Source organism: Papaver somniferum, chromosome 9 (assembly GCF_003573695.1).
Source record: "Papaver somniferum cultivar HN1 chromosome 9, ASM357369v1, whole genome shotgun sequence".
NCBI lineage: Eukaryota > Viridiplantae > Streptophyta > Magnoliopsida > Ranunculales > Papaveraceae > Papaver > Papaver somniferum.
Window position 1 is genome coordinate 79109574 of NC_039366.1, and position 22458 is coordinate 79132031.

Consider the following 22458-nt stretch of genomic DNA (forward strand, 5'->3'; position numbering starts at 1 on the left):
GAAATATCGGTATAATATCGGTTCTAGATTTAGAGACTACAATTTTATATTAAACATTTTCTCCACACATTTTCGGTTAAGATATAATAGATAACATCAATTTTATCAAAAAAACAAAAGAGTAACTTTAGTAACTTGCTTCGAGAGCTACATGCACCTCTACTACCACCTGGAAGACTTTCTTCGCCAAAATTACCCTTAAACTTTATAGAAAACGACCAATACCGTCTCATATCGGGAAATATAGGAAAATTTCGTATCGACCGATACGGCCGATATTTGACCGATACGGCCGATATTATCGGGCGAATATCGTATCCCCGATATCCTTCTTATCGTATCGTTCTGGGCCGGTATCCGAAATATCCCCGATATATCGGCGGATACGGCCGATATTGACTACATTGGTTAGGATGCAGTTTCACCCATTTGAATGAGTAAAACAAGGAATTGGCTCAAAGCTTTTTAAGGACCACTCGGAAGGTCTCTCTGTCTCATTATTGTAAAGGGCTAAACAACAGATCCTCTTCCTTTTTGTAGGTGCCAGATGGATTATTCAGAGCATTACAACTATAATCCTACCTTGGCTTGGAATGATAAAGTTGAAGAGTATTTCATCAATGCATATGGAGCTGATCACTTTTCGAAAATCTCCAAGGCCCTGACATAAGTAACTATTTTATTCCCTTATTTGTTTCTTATGGTAGTTTCATTGGAAAAGTAAAAATGAAAACACTTTGATAGCCTTGGAGATATCCATACTATCTATCTTCAATAAAATTTGAATGTAAATAGGCTGATTTTCACAATTGAACATGTGCTAATTTGACATACACTTCAGTAAGTTTACTTTTATTCTGCTTTTACTACATTTGCATATTGAAAATTATTTTGACATCAATTGTATTTTAAGATCCTAAATTTATCATACCGAGCCCATACCACCACATATTTAGTATCTTAGCTCCACGTAATTAATATCGCCTCATGTTAACGTGGCACAAGCGTGTCCTACATCACATGTGCTGTGCTACTTGGGTTCTGATTGAACGCTTGTTTGCTTATGAATAGAGAACCAAACACTGCTAAGACACAGCTTTTATGTTTACTTGTTCAGGTTTCTCGAGTTTTAGTGCATTGATGAGAATACTTACTTAGATTTGATCTGTACAAATCTCAGAGAGAACAGGATGACATAGGCTAAAACAAAAGGAGATATTAATTGGTACTTTGCATATTGCTCCAGATAACCAAACTGAATCATAACTCTAAAGTACTTCAGTAATGTAGGAGACAGTTTGTGTAAACATGATCCAATTCGACAGGATCTAATATGTGGCACACTGACTTTTCAAGGACTTAAGTGTTCATTTGATGTTACTTTTCGCTCTCAACCAAGGAAAAAACGTTGGGGCAAACTTTAAGTTATAATATATGCGCTGATTAAATTCTTTAATGCCAAATTTAGCATTATCTTCGTGCTATCTTGCATCATCTTTCGAAATGTTTGTCGCTGAATATGTTCAGTTATAATCATCTTGTTTACCTTCTCTGCCTAAATTTGTTGCTACTTTTCTCAGGCACCCATCATCCTATTCCTGTATTCGTGTGAACACTCTGAAGTCAACAAGTGATGCTGTAACAGAAAAGCTATGGACTATCCTGCAGGAAACAGGGCAAAATATTGATGCTAATAGTGTTAAAATGCTCAATGGTGACTCTGACATCACATCTGAAGTTGATATGGAGAAAAAGCAAGGTAGCATTTTAAGAGAGCCTAATAATCAGGTTTCAGGTCAAACCATGATGAACTCAATATTAGCTGGAGATGCACTTAAATCAAGTTTGCAAAAGTTTCCTATAAACAAGTGCCAGGTCCCTGGGTTGGATTATGACCACATGACGTTCAATATGGTTCTGCTCTTAACAAACCTGTGAAGGAGGTAATTGTGAGCCGGAAATGTGCTGAGGCAGTTCTCCGTGGCGCTCAGGTAGGCATTTCGTTGGACGTTTTAATTCCAAAATATTAGCTATTTCAGTTGTTTGAAGTTTTAACTTTACGACTCTAGTGGGAGGCGAACCTCTTTGTAGTTACAGGATTTGTTGACTAAATTGTGAACTTGGCACTAACATTTGTAGTTTTGATGGTCTTAATCACTTCTTTCTTTGATACGATGCTTCTCTAGGACTTGGTCCATGCATTAGGCCCTTTTACTCTTTGGTCGGATGGATTATACTGCATGTCATGTAGAAAGTACATCCTGATCTCAGCGCTTCAGTTTTAGTGTTTTTCCCCCCTTAGTTTTGAGTTATATGAGTGTAGTGCAGGTAGTATGCTGGTCAAATATTTTACTGTTAAACTCGGCAATCAAAAAAAGTGTAACCTTAATAATGAACAGTGTGTTAAATCATGTATTACAAGTTTCGTGAGTTTTCCGACTTCTGGTAACATGGTTCCTACAAAGTAGTATCTGTATTTCTTTATAGACTAGAGGCTGAGAGCAAAATACTCCTTCATACGTAATATGTTATACTCTGCACATACCATTAAAATTGTTTGGCTATCTGGTTAGATAATTTATACTAGGATCATGTGTTTCTTAACTGGATTTCGTGTACCCAGCATGGGAGATGCGATTTTGAGATGCATGATTGTATCTTTAATGATTAACAATAGGTAACACCCTTGAGATAAATCAAAGAGTTCTCAGGAAGATTCTTCGGTTTGTGCTCCGAAACATTGTTTCCTCTATGTCTTTGTTTATTATTTTTAATAGAACTTTTTTCACATTTGATGTATCTTGATTACCTGTTATCAAATACGTGAATTTCTGATTAATGAGTCACTTAATATGTCGTTTACTCCACCTTTATTGTCTGTAAGATTTTTAAAGTAGAATGGTAGTGCATAATATGTTCTTGGCTATGCTATATACAATCAACCAACAACATCAGCCTCAACTATTGAGATGCCAAGGAATGTTCTTTGATCTCTATTTGCCAGTCCAATGCGCTGCCTGTCTTTCAATTGTTAGATAGTCTGAAATATGAGAATTTACTCTTATGCATTACTCTATATCTCGATGATCTCACTGTAGGTATTTGGTCCGGGTGTATTGGCTTGCAGTGCTCATGTGGAGAAAGGGGACACAGTTGCAGTTTCAGTTGCCGTGGAGCAACCCGTTGATGGTGGATGGAGTGTGGGTATAACCCGTGGTATCACTCTAGAAGGAACACAGACAGGCAAGGTCGAAAACTCTTAATTGTGAACTGTTCAATGGATAATTTGTGATAGATGCTGGTAGTTGATACTATGCGGAGGCTATAAAATCCTTATGCTCTTGAAGTTATTCAGCATACTAATCAGTCATTGGACTAATGAAACAAGAATATTCGAGGCAACAATCCTGCAATGCATTAATATTTCAAACAAGGTCACGATCAACAAGCCCAAGGGGAACTCCAGTCCTAACTACATACCTTTTCTTTGTGGAGTCCAGAGTTGACTGCTTAATAAAACGTTAACATAACCAAAGCAAATCAGTGATGGCAGAAGAGCAGGCCATTTTAGAGCAAACATTTCCTAGGCAGTATCACGGGATCTTAAAAAGGTCATACTAAGAGGGACAGTTGTGTTATAGTTCGCATGGTAGAAATTAGTTGACGCTAATGCAAAAGTAGGGTTTTTCACAGTGATTGTTCATGTGGTCGATGTAAAACTGGTCATTGATAGGTGAATGCAACGACTTAAGTTTTGAAGCACGAAAGCCTTCAAAAATGTATATGTACTTGTTCGTAGGCACGGCGACTTCGTAATTTTAAAGTTTCCTCAAGGCATCCAGATGAATCTTAAAAGGTGCCACTAATATATTTTCTTTTTTGATAGTGCTGACCCATAGTGTCTAGTTCTCCCTATTGTGAAAGGCGATACCTATGTATCCAATATTGAACCAGGGCTTGATCCCTGCTATATTTGGGATACTTATCACTTCTTTATATCTTGACATGGACTGGGCCGGTGCTTGCTTTAATTCATCTAGTTTTGGCTTTTGCAGATACTTCCACAATGAATTTCTAACCTCCCTTCGTTTTCTGTAGTCTATTCACTGTGTTTCACGATTATTATTTACAACAGTTTAGTTAAATTCTCAAGTCATCTGATGATCTTAGACGTTCTAACCCAAGTTATCATACATCAGATCCACATCATCTTCAGAGAAGGGGTCTATATATTGGTCAAGGAACGGCAGTGTTGTCATGGGCTGGGATTTTCCGTGCTCTACATGGGATTGCAGTGGAAATGACAGACAGAGTATTTAACTTGCCTTCTTTTCATGGTATTTTCTATTCATTCTCCAATACGTGCCTACTTCATTTTGTTTTTGAATGTATTTCTAGTTTCCACTTTACGTTTTTGCTTGAGCCCCACTTGCTCTTCGTGCTATCTAGAATCACCATGGATCCTGACTAGTAATCAAGAAATTTCTGGTATTGAATTAAAGAAAAACATGTCCCATTTGTCGTGGATCTGGGTGGTCTTTAGTTATACAGAGATAAGATCGAGATATTAGCTCGAGTACTGATCAAGAAACTCTTGGTTGCAGAATATCTAAAAACCCCAATTTTCCTTGAATGTTATTCTTTGTGATTTTTTTTTCCGCAAGCCGTCTGGACATAGGCTATATTGTCTTGTCTAGTTTCTTTGGGCTTTTAGTTGCGTTCCTTGTATTCTTTCAATTGTAGTGCAATGTGCTTTCATCTTTTTGGTTTCTACTTGGTATGTTGGAGGAATAATGCCCCTCCTGACTCCAGTCCCATTAATTAATAATATGATTTCAGGTGATTTTCCTCAGTTGTGGTTGAAAGTTGAATCAAGCTTTCTTCTTAGAGCTTCTGGCCCCACCAAAATAATATTGACCAATAGAAATCTAAAGACTTTTCGCACCACTAATATTTCTTACAAGAGCACCACGAATATCAAACCTAAAAAAAAAAACTTGCGTCTCAATCAAGAAAAAAAAATTGCTTACAAAAATAAATAACTTGCGTCCCAATAAACAAACAAAAAAAAATGCGTTTCCTTCTGCAACCAAACCCTAATATTGGTTCAATCCAACACCATCTTCTATATCTATATGGAAGATGCGCAGGTGAAAAAAAAAATCCAATCTATGAACAAGGTAACGCTGGGTTGTCTTCTCATGATAGTTTCGGTTTGCTTATTTGCGGCCTTTCTGCTTGCTTCCACTAACTTCACAGCCTTCTGTAGATTGGTCATGATTACGAGCATTAGTCGCCCCTGCAGGAAGAACTATGAGAATCCAATTGAAAAAAAGCGTTTTACTTCAAGCCTAGGAAGTAACCATACATGAGGAACTGGCTTAAAGGCGGCAAGTTTAAACCTAACGGTGTAACAATAAGATGTTATTTTTGTTGTTTCTTCTAATGTCGTAGTTTCTAATTCATGTAGTTGAGGCATCTAACATACGATAATCAAATTAGGAACTCACATTATCATAATAAAGGCTCATCAGACCTTAGAACTGGATTGTTAAAGGCTTGGTATGTGGACGATCATCACTATAAAAATGATATCTCCATGTGCACACTCTTTGTTACAACGGTCAATAATGCTACTAAGACCATAGTTGGCTAAATGGTTATCGATGCAATAATTATTCGTATATAATGAACGCAAAGAAAGTGTTAATACATGTACTCCTCCAAATGAAGACAAAGAGAGCGCTAAGCCCCACACTTTTGAGACATTTTTATATGTGTATTTAGGTCTATTTGAACACAAACTATTTATGATTGTTGAAGTTTAGAAGAGTTGAATTCTGTTGAGCAGGTGATGATTTGCAATGTTTAAATAAGCTACCAGAAGTTGTGCACTTTCTTTATTAGAAGTTAGAACTTGGTTTTATCAGCATTTGCCAGAAAAACTGCTATAATAAATTAAGTCTTCTTTTAGGCCGTTGTCTTCTATTTCTTGTGCTCAAATTTAAAACTTTCCTGCTTACTTTCGTAACATGCTGTATTTGTAGAATAACAGTCCATGTATAATCCATATGTGTTACGGTCCATATATATTTGGTCTTATGTAAGTGTCTTGTAAACCAAGAGTCCAAAACGCTTAATATAAATACTTGCCTCCAGTACCCTAATAGGGTTAAGAGAGCTTATACAATTGTTCATGGTAACAAGAGCTAGAACGATATCTCCAAAACCCTAGCCTCCAATTTTTTTTGCTTCAAAACCCTAGCTTAATCTTCTCTTCATCTTCATCATGTCTTCATCAGCTCAATCTTCTTCAACTTCTGCTTCTTCTACCTCTAGTACTATGTCTTCTGATCAAAGCCATGGTTCTCCTACCATCCCTGCTTCTATGTCGCAATCTGTAGGCTCTCTTATGTCTACTTCTTCTCCTTCTCTGTTCGACAAATCCCCCTTCATGCCTTCTTCAACAAAAATAGTTCTTTTGGATAGAACTAACTATCTTCTTTGTGAATCTCAGATAACTCTTATTCTTAAATCCCAACGACTTTTCAAATATCTTCATGAATCTTATGAGATACCAGCTGCAGAACTTGTGGATGAAGAAACTGAAGCTCGCACTCCTAACCCAACTTATGAGGAGTGGGAAGTTATTGATCAAACTATTATATCATGGATTAACTGCTCTCTCACTGAAACCATGAAGTCTGAATGTGCAAGACGTGGAAACTCTCGTGAAGTTTGGAACTATCTTCGATCTACTTATGCAAAAATCAATCCAACACGTATTCTTCAACTGAAAGCTAATTTATCAACCATTCAAAAGGGTAACTCTTCCATATCTGAATATATTCTGAAGATTAAGGAAATATCTGATTCTTTGGCAGCCGTCCTTCAACCAGTGTCTGATCTTGAGCTAGTCTCCACAACACTACGTGGATTGGGTGGTGATTGGTCGAATATTTACACAACAGTTATATCTCGAACTACTCTTCCTACCTTTACTGAACTTCATGCTTTACTACTACATCATGAGTCTCATCTTCAATATTTGCAAAATCTACAATCTCATGCTGCTAACATTCAAAATCCAGTTTCTTTCTTTGCTAGTGCTCTTACTGGTCGTGATAGTCAACAACAACAAAACTCATCTCAACAAACCAACTCTGGTCGTGGTCGTGGTTCTTTCAACACTTCTAGTCGTGGCCGTGGAGGAGGTTTTGGTCGTGGTAACTACTCAAACTCTTCTCGAGGCGGTTACAATAATTCTGGTGGACGCAACAATTGGAATACTGGTTGGAATGGCAATGTCAATACTAATGGTTGGCACAATGGTGGTCGTGCTGGCAACAGTGGTGGCTATCCGTTTCCTTCTTATGGACGTGGTTGGAACAATGGTGGTCGCAACAGCATCATGGGATCTCTGCTTGGTCCTCCACCTCAACCCATAGTTTTTTTCTGTCTGTGGTGTGTTGTGAATGGCCATACTGCTCAGGTCTGTCATCGACTTACACAAACTCTAAGTCTTGATCTTCCGCAGGCCTTTTCAGCTTTGCAAGTTCAACCAATGCCGTATGAAAACCAGTGGTTTGCTGATACAGCTGCATCTGCACACATGACGTCGGATTCTTCTCAGATGACCAATCGTTATGATTATAATGGTAATGATAAAGTTCTCTTTGGTGATGGTAAACTACTACCTATCACAGGCATTGGTGACATTACTCTTCACTCTCCTTCGTCAAAATTTCTACTGAAAAACACATTACATGTTCCATTACTTGCCAAGAATCTTATCTCTGTTGGCCAACTTACTCGTGACTCTAATTGTGTTTTTCTTTTTGACCGTGAGGGTTTTTGAATTCAGGATCAACTCATGGGAGCTCTTCTGTACAAGGGAAAGAATGAAGCTGGACTGTATGCTATTTTCCCCAGTGCGTCATCAGATTCTCGATTGTCTTCCGTTCCAGCACTATCTGCTACCACTATTGGTGTTCGAACTAGTCCCACTGTGTGGCATATGCGTTTAGGGCATCTCAATGATACTATTTTTAATTCTCTCAAGTCTCGTTTATTGTTTGATTCTAGTTTTTTCTTCTTCTAAGTCTATTTTTAAACATCACCGCATTCCATTTTCATCTAGAAATATTTATTCCAATAAAATTGGAGCTGTTATACACTCAGATTTATGGGGTCCTGCGCCTTTTATTTCTAATTGTGGTTTTCGTTATTTTCTTTTGTTTGTTGATGAATGTTCCCGCTTCTCTTGGGTCTATTTTCTATCTGATAAAACACAAGTCTTTCGTTGTTTTCTCCACTTCCAAGCCATGATAGAGAAACAATTCTCTACAAACATACGAGTACTCCAAACTGATGGTGGTACTGAGTATGCTGATCCATTGAAATCTTACTTATTTGAACACGATATTTTAAGACAATCTTCTTGTCCTAGCACGCCTCAACAAAATGGCCTTGCTGAACGTAAGATTCGTCATATTACTGAAACCGGTTGTGCTTCAATGCTTCAAAGTGGCTTTCCTGAGAGTTTTTGGGCTGAATTTTATGCAACAGCTTTTTATTTGATAAATCGTCTCCCTACTCCGGTTTTATCTAATAATTCTCCATATTTTGTTGTTCACAATCGTCTTCCTGATTATGATTTTCTGAAAGCTTTTGGGTGTTGTTGTTATCCTCTCTTGAATCAATTTCGAAGTAACAAATTGCAGCCCAAAACTCCACCGTGTGTTTTCCTTGGATATAGTGATCGCCATAAGGGATATAAATGTCTAGAAGTTAAGAGCAACAAGATTTATATCTCTCGTCATGTTATCTTTGATGAATCAACATTTCCTTACCCCACTGATGTTGGTGTTAAACCTTCTACTCTTTCCTCTAACCCAGCTAATGCTACTCTTCTAACTTGGTCAAATCCTATTACAGCCGCGCATTTGCATTATTCACCACACTCTTCTCAGTTACCTTCACCACACTCTACAGCTACTGATTCTGTTACTGTATCTCCACTTAATCCAGTTCCGCATCATTCTGCTCCTTCCTCACATACTATATCTACAGCTCCAACAAATACTCCTTTTCCGCCCCTATCTCCTCGACGTCTCTCTTTCTCTGATAGTTCTTCTTCATCGTCACCCATATCTCCTCCCATATCATTATCAGGGTCTCCTTCTGTAGAGTCTACTCCTACTGCGCATACACCTTCAACTGACTTGCCAACTGTACGTGAGCCTCCTTCATTGAATACTAATGCTCATCTGATGGTAACACGCCTTAAGGATCATACTATTCAACCTAGAAGTTTTAAAGGTTGTTTTACTACACGATATCCTATCTTACAATGTTTTGCAACTCAATTTGCATCTCTTCCTTCTGAGCCAACTTGTTTTACTACTGCCTCTAAGTTCAAAGAGTGGTGGGGAGCCATGCTTGAAGAATTCAACGCTCTCTTGCGTAATTTCACTTGGTCTCTTGTTTCTCGACGACCAGGTATGAATATTATTGGCTCTAAATGGGTTTATCGTGTGAAACAAAAACCTGATGGTTCTCTTGATCGACGAAAATCACGTTTGGTTGCTAAGGGGTACTCTCAACAATATGGTATTGATTTTGATGAGACTTTTAGTCTCGTTGTGAAGCCGGTTACTGTCCGTCTAGTTCTCAGTCTTGCAATCACTCATTCATGGCCGATTAAGCAACTTGACGTTAAGAACACATTTCTACACGGTTCTCTCAATCAGGAGGTTTATATGGAACAACCTCAGGGGTTTGTTGATCCTAGATATCTTAATCATGTCTGTTTATTACACAAGGCTCTATACGGCTTAAAGCAGGCTCCTCGTGCGTGATATAATCGATTTGCTGCTTTTCTTCTTGCCATTGGATTCAAGTCGTCTCATTCGGATCACTCTATGTTTATTAAACAATCCAGTGCAGGCATAATCATTCTATTACTTTATGTCGATGATATCATCCTTACCGGAAGTGATACTGCAGGTATTAATTCTCTATTACCTAAGCTTCAAACAGAATTCTCTATGACTGACTTGGGAGACTTGCATTATTTCCTTGGTTTGGAAGCTACGAGAACTAAGGATGGTCTTGTGTTAACTCAAAATCGATACACGTTAGATCTTTTGAAAAGGGTTGATCTTACAGATTCTAAACCTATTTCTACTCCAGTGGCGCCGCGTTCTAAGTTATCATCCAATGATGCTCTGTTATTCTCTGATATTACACTATCTCGAAGTTTGGTGGGAGGTTTACAGTATCTAAATATGACGCGCCCTGACATTACTTATGCAGTTAATCAGGTTAGTCAATATATGCATCGTCCAACTCAAGCTCATTTTATGGATGTTAAACGAATTCTTCGTTACCCTAAGGGGACACTTGGTCATGGGATTTCTTTTTAGCGCAACAACTCTATAGAGATTACGGCTTTTTCTGATGCTGATTGGGGAGGTGACCTTGATACCTCTCATTTTAATTCAGGCCATTGCATTTTCTTGGGTAAAAATCTTATTTCCTGGGGTTCTAAGAAACAACCAACTGTTTCTACTAGTAGCACTGAAGCTGAATATCGTGCACTATCATCTACTTCCGCTGAGATCACATGGATTCAATATTGGTTGCACGATCTTGGTTTTTCTTTAACGAAGCCACCAACTCTATATTGTGATAATATCAGTGATACACATCTTGCTATCAATCCTACTCAACATGCGCGTTCAAAGCATATCCTGATTCACTATCATTTTGTACGAGAACGAATCTCTTCGGGATGTTTACTTCTTCGCTATATTGCAACAGAACATCAACTTGCGGATTTGTTTACTAAGGGTCTCTCTACGAAAAGGTTTCATTTTCTATGTGGCAATCTTTCACGTTGTTTACCACCGCGTACAGCTTGAGGGGGTGTAGAATAACAGTCCATGTATAATCCATATGTGTTACGGTCCATATATATTTGGTCTTATGTAAGTGTCTTGTAAACCAAGAGTCCAATACGCTCAATATAAATACTTGCCTCCAATACCATAATAGGGTTAATAGAGCTTATACAATTGTTCAGTATTATATGGACGAATAATTACATGTTCCAATAATTTGAGAGTTTTTTGTAGTTTAATATTGATGATAATATTAGTCGTTCAAGTGTGTTGGTTGGCCTTAACCATTTTTACCTCATGTATATACCAAAACCACTAATAAGATAATTTTCTTTAAACCACTTTGTCATCGAATATTTTCAAACAAGCTTATAAGCATTGGCGTATGCACGTATTCTTCTTAGTTTGGGCTAAGCTTATAAGCATTGGCGTGTATATGCGCCTTACTTTGAACCACTAATAAGATATTACGGAAGTTTAAGTTTATATATAGGCCAAACAATCCCACATGATCATGCATATCAAAAGTTTGGTTAATTATTATCATACAAAATATTCATCAAGGGTTTTTTTAGGCTTAATATATTTATCCGAACTTCCAAACCAAGATACAACAGATCTCAGCCCGTGCAGAGCACGGGCGCACATCTAGTTTATCTTGATAGGAGTTACATGGTATGCTTTTTTCTAATATTAGTTACATTATTAGACCCATGAATTACTTATCCTTGTGCAATATGTTATTCTTTGTGAAAAAAAATACCGCAAGCCCTCAGTACGTAGGCTATTGTGTTATTTAGTTTCCTTGGTTTTAGTTGGTTTTGCTCTCCCTGTCTTCTCTCCGTTCTACTTCGATGTACTTGCATCCTTTTGGTTTCTACTTGGTATGATTGAGGAGAATGATAACCCCCCTGACTCTGTTGTTCTTTATAGGCAGTTACATGATATGCTTTTTTCCTGTATTAGTTACATTGTTAGACCCATGAATTACTTGTCCTTGTGCAGACTCAATAACTGTTTTTTTTTTGGTCTTTTGTTCTGTTCCAGGTGTGCTGGAGGGAGAAATATTTCTTCAGAACTTACCTAGCATTATCACTGCACATGCCCTAGGTATTACATGCAGCAGCTTATCTGCTGCTTTTCCTTCTCATACTCATCTATTGTTGCCTGCGTGTTTCCACTCACTTGCATACTTTGTCTTTACTTTAAGGAAAGAGTAGTTCTCTGGTAAGAGCTAGAGAATTAAACCTTCATTTTTTTTGTTATCGGAGAAATAGATCTTCTGATGCATTTTAGACTGTGGATGCGAAAGAATGTGGGAAAACCGTAATTTAAACAAGGAGAATCCTTTAGCCAACAAAAGTGTTAAATATGTGACCTGTTGATGATTTTGTTCTGGCTAGTGAACATGGGATACCCACCAGTATGAACGAAGATTACCTAGAAACACTACAAAACAGAAGGCTTCTAGGGACGGCCCATTCTCAAAAAACCGTCCCCAGAATGCAGAAGTTGGGACGACCCGTCTAGCCGTCCTTAGCGATGTGTATTTGAGACGGTGCCAAGAAAACCATCCCAACTGGTCCATTATTAGGGACGAACTATATCCGAGTGTCACAACTGGTGTACTAGTAGGGACAAATTTTTTTGTGCGTCCCTAATAGCTTCTAGCCGTCCCAGTAAGTAGAATCATCCAATGGTGGTGATTATATCGTTGGTAACTTAACTTCTGTACTCCCTAGAACATAGTCAAACTAATCTATTTCATTTTTCCTCTCAAGTTTTCATCGCCTATTCTGCTCATGTTTTCATCGACTCTACTAAAACCCTAAAACTCTCCTTCGTGCGATTCGTCATCACTTTCTTCTCCATCTCCTTAGTGATACTCATCAGAAGTGAAATCTTCACTTTCTTCTGCTATAAGTCTGTCAAATCTAGCAGATGCCCATCATGCAAACTTAGGGTAAGAATCTCTGTAATTTATCTGGTTTGGTATTTGATTAATTTGCACGATTTTATCTTTGATGTTTTTGGATTCAAAATTTAACCTAATTCTCTCGATTTGCGTTGGGTTTATTTCTGTAATTTTTTTTGTGCAGATCGAATTCTCTCTATTGTAATTTTGGTTTGCCCTAATTGATTGTTTGTTTAGTTGAACTATTAGTATTGTTATTTCAGTTTCGAGTGTGATGATTACATGAATTGCTATTTGATTAATTTGCATGATTTCATCTTTGATGTTTTTGGATTCAAAATTTAACCTGATTCTCTCGATTTGGGTTGGGTTTATTAAGATATCTGTGGGAAGAGTCTCCTTCATGATTACAGTTTGAGCAGTATAATCTTTTTTTTGAGGATATGAGACGGTATATTTTGGAAAACTTAGGTTGTAATTTGAACGTAAATGAAAGTGTAGAGGACATATCATCTGATTTTACATGGTGCTGGAGAGAATTTGAAAGACTATCAGAAAAATTGGATGATAGAGCTAGAGACATGATGTAGATGATAAATCATTTTGTTGTTTTAATCCTATGTTTAGTAGCTAGACATTGTGAGCGATGAGTACACTGGGTCGATGGTACTGATAGTAATAAGCCATTTGAACTTGCTGCATCTTTGTTATAGTTGGAGTTTCATTTCAGGATTTTCTTTCGTGCTGTTGTGTGTTTTTCCTCTTAGGGTCTCCTGGCATCTTTGTAAACCCCTGACAGTCTTAATTTCCAGAGATTACAGATTACAGTTGATGAAGAATGAAAATACAGATCTATAAAAAGTACATACTGATTGTAGTTTGTCCTGTATCCTACTTGAAAACTGAATTAATAATTGCTAGTTTTTTGAACTTGAAAATAAAATCTGTGCATTCAACTTAAAGCTAGTGACAGAAAATAAAGTTCTGTGATAGGTGCCCTCGGGACAACCTAAGTTTTCCAAATTTATTGCAATTCCTGCAGTACAATACTGTCATTGCGTTTTCGTGCTTACTGCTTGCAAAGAAAAGAAATTTGAATTCTAGTGCTTACGGCTTACAAAGAAAAGAATTTTGTAAAGAAGAATTGGTCATTTTGGGAACGTTTTGGAGTAAGAAACTAGATTGTTCAGAGGGCTGGGATGGATGCTAATTGGTTTGAATATTGAGTTTGTGCAAAATCTGAGAGGAATCAGGAAGCTAAAAGATTGCCATGATTATGTATATTGCAGCCTTGTTATTTCTAAATCTAACAGTGGCATTGCACTAGTAAAAGCAGCTGACCCATCAACTAATTGTGTTGCTGACCCACCACTAGTTGTATTGTCCCTGCTTAATTTGGTTGAGTTCATTGTGATTTTTTAAAGGTTGCATAGGTTTATCTGTATGGTAGTTCATCCTAATTCCTTTAGTGGTGGTAGTTCATCACTAATTTTATTGTGCCTGCTTAATTTGCCAGCTTTTGAGTTCATCCTGATTCCTGCTGCTTGGTATAGTGTTAAACTCATGTTTATGTTGGATCATAAGAATTAAGAATGGCAGAGATGAATGACTTTAGTGATATGATACCGTTCTTAGGTTGCACGGTATGATGAGAAATTATATTACATGGTTTCATCATGGTGAGAGTTTAAGCTCAACGGTCTCATCAAGTATCGCACCACAGGATACATGTTTTGAGGTCGGAAATAACAATAATGATGGACCAGGGGATGACCTTTTGGGCATGTTGCGAGCTGTGTGTGGAATACCAAGAAAGATAAAGTACGTATTTTCTGTCATCCATGCTATTATTATCCCTTTTATCATTTACCCACTAGCGCAAGGCTCACAGCAAGCATCGTTTGTTATTATTTTCTTTTGAAACAGGAGTTGGCGGCTAAAAATAAACTAAATAGGTCCAAACAAACAATTCAACACACTGGTGGCTCCAAGACACATGGAATATGCAAAAGAGGTAAAGCTTCTGTTTAGTTTGATCTTGGTGAGGATGTTTCGTATGTTATATGCAACCAACAGCAGAAAATTTCATTTTACAGATGCTAGCCGAAACAGGAAGATTCCCTGAACGACATGAAGTATTTCTTAGGACCAGGACAAAGAAAATAAAAACATCAGATCCAAATGAAGAAGTGATGGATTTTGTTGCTTCTGAACAATACGTATACCTTTATACTTTTTAAGTTTTCTTTTGGGTCATCTGTTTTTTGCATTTGTAGTTCGAATTGACCTAACTTTCGAGATTGATTTACTTGTAGGATCGAATGGTGGAAATACACAACCAGGCTAACCAACCTGGATCTGGAGTCGTTTTAGGTGGATGAAATGATGCATTTGAAGCTGTTATGGGACCAGATAGACGTTGTCGGATTCGTTGCTTTGGCAGCACTGTGAAGCCGAAACAGTTTTGGGGCGAGTCATCATCATCAAGTAGAGTTGTTCAATTGAAAGAGGAAAATACAATGCTCAAACGAAGGGTTGCAGAATTGGAGGCTCAAGTTGCAGTATTACCACCAAACCAGAACAATGAAGGACTCGAGGTATCGTGCATCATTCACTTTTTTTTTACATAGAATTTGAGTCATTGTGAATTAATAAGATTAATCTTAGACCCAGTGGTTATTTAGGCATGCATGAGCTTCCGTGTTATCTAATTAACTGTCTTAAGCCAAGGCGAGTATAGGTTTTTGTCCCATGTAGGTTACTTATAAGTTTGATAACTCTTCCCAGGTTCAGTTTAAATGTGACTTGTATACAGTAATCTGCTTTATCTAGTACTCATTCACTCCCAATGCACCACTGTTGACATCCTATATGTACCAACTAACAAATGGTAATTTCACTTTAATGAACCGGAGATGTTCATTACTGCAGAACTGATTGTGAATGTGTTGAGCTTTTTTTCTTTTTTCCTGACTGAGAAGAATGTAACTATCGATTATCTATTGAGTAGATTTCTGTTTGTTGCAGGATATCTGATATGGAAAGGTGCAGGAAGTGTTAGTTTCCAGATATTAACAGATGATAAAATAGCACTCAAACGCCGCAGCCACTGATTGTAGTTAACAGATGATAAACAGAGACACCATTTACTGTAGAGAGTATATGAACCTAAATTTTTGCTTGTTTTTTGAGAATGGGAGGTCTCTTTTGTAAACAAATAACATGGTTTTTGAGTATCTATAGAAAAATAATCTTCTATGAATTCGTCTATGATTCTCTATTCTTTGGATGTATGGCGTTCTATTTGTCTCTGTTTTGTGGATGTATGGCATCTAATCCTGGTATGTGAATGTATGAGGGATGGCATTCTGCCAATTAAAGCAGGGAAATGGAGCTTCAGTAATATTCAGATATTAGGGACGGTTTGTTAACCGTCCCCATTGTTCCAGTTTATACTAGGGACGGTTTGTTAAACCATCCTATGATGCACTAGGGGCGGTTTTAACTTGTTTTTCCGGCCGTTTCAAAACCGTCCCTAGAAGATGAAGCCGTCCCTAGAAGGCAAATCCGTCCCTAATAGTATTAGTGACGGTGGATCTGGGGACGCAACAACAAACGTCCCTAATTTCCGGTTGTTGGGACGTTTTTTGACCGTCCCTAGAGGCCTTGTGTTTTGTTGTGAAAGTTGGTTGTTGGATTTCTTTCTATTTTTCTAGCAGTGGGAAACATTGTCGTTGTTCTTGATTTGTTTGAACGTACAACGATAACCTTCTTGTATTACTCTATTGATTTTTGAATTCACCCACGAATAAGGTTTAATTTGGTATTTTTTTAGATCCCCAACCAGGTGACCGTGTACTGGATATGTGTGCTGCTCCAGGAGGGAAATCAACTGCACTAGCCATTCTTATGAGGGATGAAGGAGAATTTGTTTCTGCTGATAGATCTCACAACAAGGTATACATACCCCGAAACCAAATCCCATATTCCAGTTAACCATAAAACGTTTGTGTCTTGGCCCGACCAAATCTCACCTTGAAAATTTTCGTTCATCTATAAGAATACTGCGTAAGTATCTTCTTGCAATGGAAAGCTCAAAGCCTCTGTTCATGTTAATTTAATCCTAGGTTCGTTAAAACTCTTTCACCGTCCAGATGCGAACAGTTGATTCAGAAAGACTGTCTTCTGGTTTGTTATTCAGAAATACACATTGGATCAATCTTGGGTTTTTGGACAGTTTGTTCAAAGTTAGACATTCAGTTGAAATTCATTTTTGGGATTTATGCTCGAATTTGAAGCTCATGGATACTAACAACCTGAGTTTGAAGTTTGTAAGCATTATGTTCCTTCTGACCCGTCCCAAAAAGTAAAGTTTTTTCTCGACTGATCTTAGTTTTCTGGAAAGTGAACAAGAGAGCGTCAAAGTCCCCAGAATGAATTACAATGTAATTCAGACTATTATCTTGTCAAAATCCGAGTTGAAAAAAAGCACATCTTTAAGTATTCAGAAATTTCAGAACTTCGTACTTCCATAAGCAATTTTATAGTGATGTTCATATCCTATCATTACTGTTTCTCCTTTCCCCTCAAGGATCTGAGACCTCAAATGTTCTTTTAGCTGCGGAGATGGGCTTAAAATGCGTAACTGCACATAGGCAGGATGCTCTTAAAGCTGTTTGCCAAAGTAACGAGACAGTCAATTTATGTTGGAAAAAAATTGGGTTTCACAAAGGATGAATGAATCAGAGAAGAAAGTGTTGCACTCCAAAACTTTCAAGGCTTGTATAAATTTCTTTTAGACAAATATTTCTACCCTCCCAATAACAATTGGCGATTACAACAGGTATGCGAAATATTGCCTTCAGGATACAATGAAAGCCCTGCAACGAAAACTGAATTCAAGGTTTGTACCCCTTGATTCAATCAAGAACACACAAAGAGATTTCTGATTTCTGATGATGCTTTTTGAAACAGAGAAAACAGATTGATTTTTCTTATATCTTAAACGAAACTGGGAGAAGCTATTTATAAAGGGTTTTGCACCTGTTGGGAATAGGTTTTTATTCGCCAACAGGTTTCTATTCACGAAACGTCAGGTTCCTTCATCAACAGACATCAATGGTGTCTTTTGGATTCGAAATTTTCGAACAGGCTTTTTTCGAACAGGTCGACCACAGCCTGGGGGGCGATGCCCCCCAGGACCCCCCTTTGGTTAGCGGCGTTGAAAATATTCCAACATTCTCCCCCTATTTTCAAAAACCATAAAACAAAGTTAAAACTTTTAAATCAGAGTGACTGCATCACCGAAGTGACTGCCTACGTACCCGAGTGGGATCAAGCCAACGTAGTTCAAGCACAATTGAGACTAAGCATCATCGTTGAAATCAACACATAAATGATAGGTATCTTTTGGATTTGAACCTTCACTTAGTGTAAGAAACTCAAAGCCTTATCGAGGTTCTATGGTGAAACCAGTCTTGAACCAAGTACCCCTTATGATAAAACCGGAGTCTCCACACATATTGATTTCATAAAATCATGTGTTCTGTAGCCAAGCACGTTAATGGCCATGTGCTTATATCCTTGTTCATGAGTCTTCTTTAGAGAACGGTCTTCTTCTCTTAGGAAACGGCCTTATTTCCATACTCATATAGGTAAGTCTCGAAGGTGTTTCTGCGATACACCTTTTACTAATCATAGACTCATTAAGGATTTACATCCATCCTATTTTCTTGCAGAAACCAGCACTAATAATAAATGGGAAGTTTTTATATTAGTGCTCCATAATCTACTTCCATAACTTGTTGGTACCACATTGAACCTTGTTTATCCTTTTCAAAACATAGGTTGGGTTTCTGCTATGGGAGATCAAACTTCCTTCACAGACCTTAGTCCCATTTCTTTCCTTTTTATTGAAACCACTGAACTTGGTAGACTTTTCGTAAATGGGTCTGCCAAATTCCTCTTTGATTCAATAAAGTTAACCGTAACTACTCCCCTCTTGAGTAGTTGTCTAACCATGTAGTGTCTAAGACTTGCATGTCTAGACTTTCCATTATAAGTCTTATTAGAGACATTATAGATTGTAGCTTGATTATCACAATTAATCAAGACCGCCGGAGTTGGCTTCTTCCAAAAAGGAATCTCCATAAGTAGGTTTCTAAGCCAATCTGCCTCCTTACATGCATCAGTTAAAGCTATCAATTCTGACAACATTGTCGAATCAGAAATACAAGTCTGCTTCTTGGAACTCCAAGACACAGCAGCACCCCCTAATGTAAAAATCCATCCAGAAGTTGACTTGGAATTTGATTCTACATTGTTCCAGTTAGCATCGCTGTACCCCTCTAGTGCAGCGGGATAGCCTTGGTAATGCAAACCAAAATTTATTGTTCCTTTCAAGTAAGCCATAACTCTTGAAACTGCTTTCCAGTGTTCATATCCTGGATTACTTGAGAAACGACATAATATTCCCACGGCTTGGGCTATGTCCGGTCTTGTGCAATGCATAGCGTACATAAGACTCCCAATAACACTAGAATACTCAAGTTGAGCATGAGTACGGCCGGTGTTCTTCATTAACTTGATAGTATGGTCTAAAGGAGTAGGTGCTGGATTGTCATCAAAGTGACCATATTTCTTGAGAAATTTCTCAATATAATGAGATTGAGTTAAAACCAACTCATCTCCCTTTCTTAGGATCTTAATTTCCAAGATTACATCAGCCTCTCCTAAATCCTTCATATCAAAGTTAGAACTAAGAAACTTCTTTGTTTCTTCCACAACAGATATGTCAGACCCAAAGATTAACATATCATCAACATACAAACAGAGAATCACACAACCAGAACTATCATGCTTACTATAGATACATTTGTCCGCATCATTCACCACAAAACCATATGACAAAACTACTTTATCAAACTTCTCATGCCATTGCATAGGGGCTTGCTTCAAACCATAGAGAGATTTCACTAACTTGCAAACTTTCTTCTCTTGGCCTGGTGATATGAAACCTTCAGGTTGTTCCATATATATCTCTTCTTCTAAATCCCCATTTAGAAAAGCAGTTTTGACATCCATTTGATGCACAACCAACTTATGAATAGAAGCAAGTGCAATCAAGCAACGAATGGATGAGATGCGGGCAACAGGAGCATATGTATCAAAGTAATCAATACCATGTCTTTGTTTATAACCCTTGGCAACTAGCCTTGCCTTAAACTTATCAACTTCACCATCAGCTCTCAACTTTCTCTTGAATATCCATTTACTTCCTATTGCTTTAGCACCAGGAGGTAAATTTACTAATACCCCCAGGACCCCCCTTTGGTTAGCGGCGTTGAAAATATTCCAACAATTTATCTATGCAACATCCTGATGACACAAAAGGTGTAGCTTCTGAGATTACAAGTTGTCATGACTTTCCGATGGATGATATGGAATCTGTCAATACGAAAGCAATAGACCCTTACTTAGCTTGCAACAAAGACGGTAAGTAATCCTGCTAATCAAATTATCTGCTTTCCATTTCATGTTTTGAGTATGTGCTTAAGAGGAATGATATCTAAGTTATTTATCACAGGCTCCCATAGAATCTGTTATGAGTCTTTGCAGTAATTATTACCACATTGCAGTTAGCGAGGAAATGGAAAATCAAAGAAATTATCAAAGCAAAGCTGATATCCGGAAAAGTATGCGGAGAATGAGGAATGGACCAGGAAGGAATCAAACCATCGGTGGCATGGTTGAAAAATCAAAGGGATTTTCTTCTTGATGCTCCCTGTTCTGCTCTTGGTCTGAGACCTAGACTATTTGGTGGAGAGGTTAGTCTTGAGGAGAACTTCTTTATTTCGTTCAGTAGATATTTTAGCATTCTCTACTGTAAATAAGTTTACATCTGGATTTCAATTGGAATGGTCGGTTTCTGTAACTAGTTCAAGCTAGCGAATTTCTCAACTTCGAATATCACATGGAATCCAATTTCGACTTTTTTTAAAGCTTTATTTATCAAGTCTTCTGGCAATCTTTGTGTAGGCAACACTTAAGATTCCGTAATTAGGGAAAATGATATATCTTTTAATTTGTTGCTTCTGGCTGATGCAGGAATTTGGTATTGCAAGATATATGAGAAAGATACATGAGTTCGATGGGAATATATTGTGCAACATTCTCGTCGTAATTATTGGAGGCTTATATTTTGTTCCAAGATTAATCTAATCAGAGTTGTTAGCGTTGTGACTCCATCCCAATAATTATTATCCTCTTGACGAGGATTTTGTAATTTTAGAACCAAAAACACTAGTATATTTTTCCATAGGCGAAAGAAATACTCCATACGTGGAAACATATGTAGAGCAACTAATCAAGCAGCTAACACATGTAGGCAAAGTAATGAAAACGTGATTCTTTTTTATTCTCTCTTAATGTGAGACCTTTCAATTGTTGAAAACCACGAGACTAAAAAATCAACTAATGCTCTACCGTTGCAGTTGCATTTCTTTTGAAAACTGCCTGAATTAAGTTCTTTACAAGAACCACTGAAGCACCGAATTAAAACAAAAATTACCCAACTCTGAAGTGAGACTAAACTTTCCACTCTAGGAAGAAAGCTCGATTCGCCATTGCAGTGTCATCGACTCCAAAACCTTCTCCTAACCATGGCTATCTTTATCATTTAGACACACCAAAAATTAGGGCTGTTCATGGTCGGTTTTGATTCGGTTTCTAGCCAAACCAAAACCGAAACCAATACTATTGGTTTCTAAAAATCTAAACCAAACCAATCCATTAACCATTGGTTTGGTTTCCAAATGGTTCCAGTTAGTTTCGGTTTGTCCCAGTGGTTTTTGGTTAACCAATAATTATGTCAAACCAAAAAAAAAAAAAAACACAAATCTACAGATAAAAAAATCGTAGTTGCCGATAGTATTGGTTTACTCAAATTTACAGACAAAAAAAATACAAAAAATATCAAGAATAGTTAAAGCTTACTCTAATTCTAGAGATCAAAATAAGATATATAATATATCTTAATTTAGTTATTGACAAATAAAAAAGAAGGAAGACGGGAAGAAAAAAGTCGAGTAGCAGTGGCTGTAGTTGGGGGTGGAGAAGGGAGGCGACTGAGAGAAGGAGAAAGAGAAAGAGGGAGAGTATCATAATGAAATATTAGATTTAGGGTTTCTATTTATCCTCTAAATCAATGGGTAGAATCTAATACTTGTAAATTAAAGGTAGAAACTAAGTTTAAAAATTAATCGGTTTTCTAATAGTTTTTGGTTCGGTTTTAGAGGTCAAACCAAACCAAAACCAACACTATCGGTTTTCCACTTTCTACACCGTAGCCAATCCATTAGTAAATGGTTCGGTTTGGTTTCTTCCTAATTGGTCTGGTTTGGTCCGGTTCCAGCGAAAAACCGAAACCATGTTCAGCCCTACCAAAAATAGTTTAACATGGTCGATTCATGACTTCCTGTTACACTAAATCTGCAACTCCATGACTATAACCATCATTTGGACACCCAAAAAAATATTTTTGCATGGCCAAATCACGAACTGTTGTTACACAAATTTGTAGCACCATGACAATAGACCTTAGAATAGGTAACAGATATATCAATTTAAGGAACACTTGTA

General features: G+C 37.5%; 1 pseudogene; it reads left to right on the forward strand.

Moving 5' to 3' along the window:
* The first annotated feature begins 547 nt into the window (after positions 1-547).
* Positions 548-17071, forward strand: LOC113312187 (annotated as a pseudogene).
* Positions 17072-22458: the final 5387 nt, after the last annotated feature.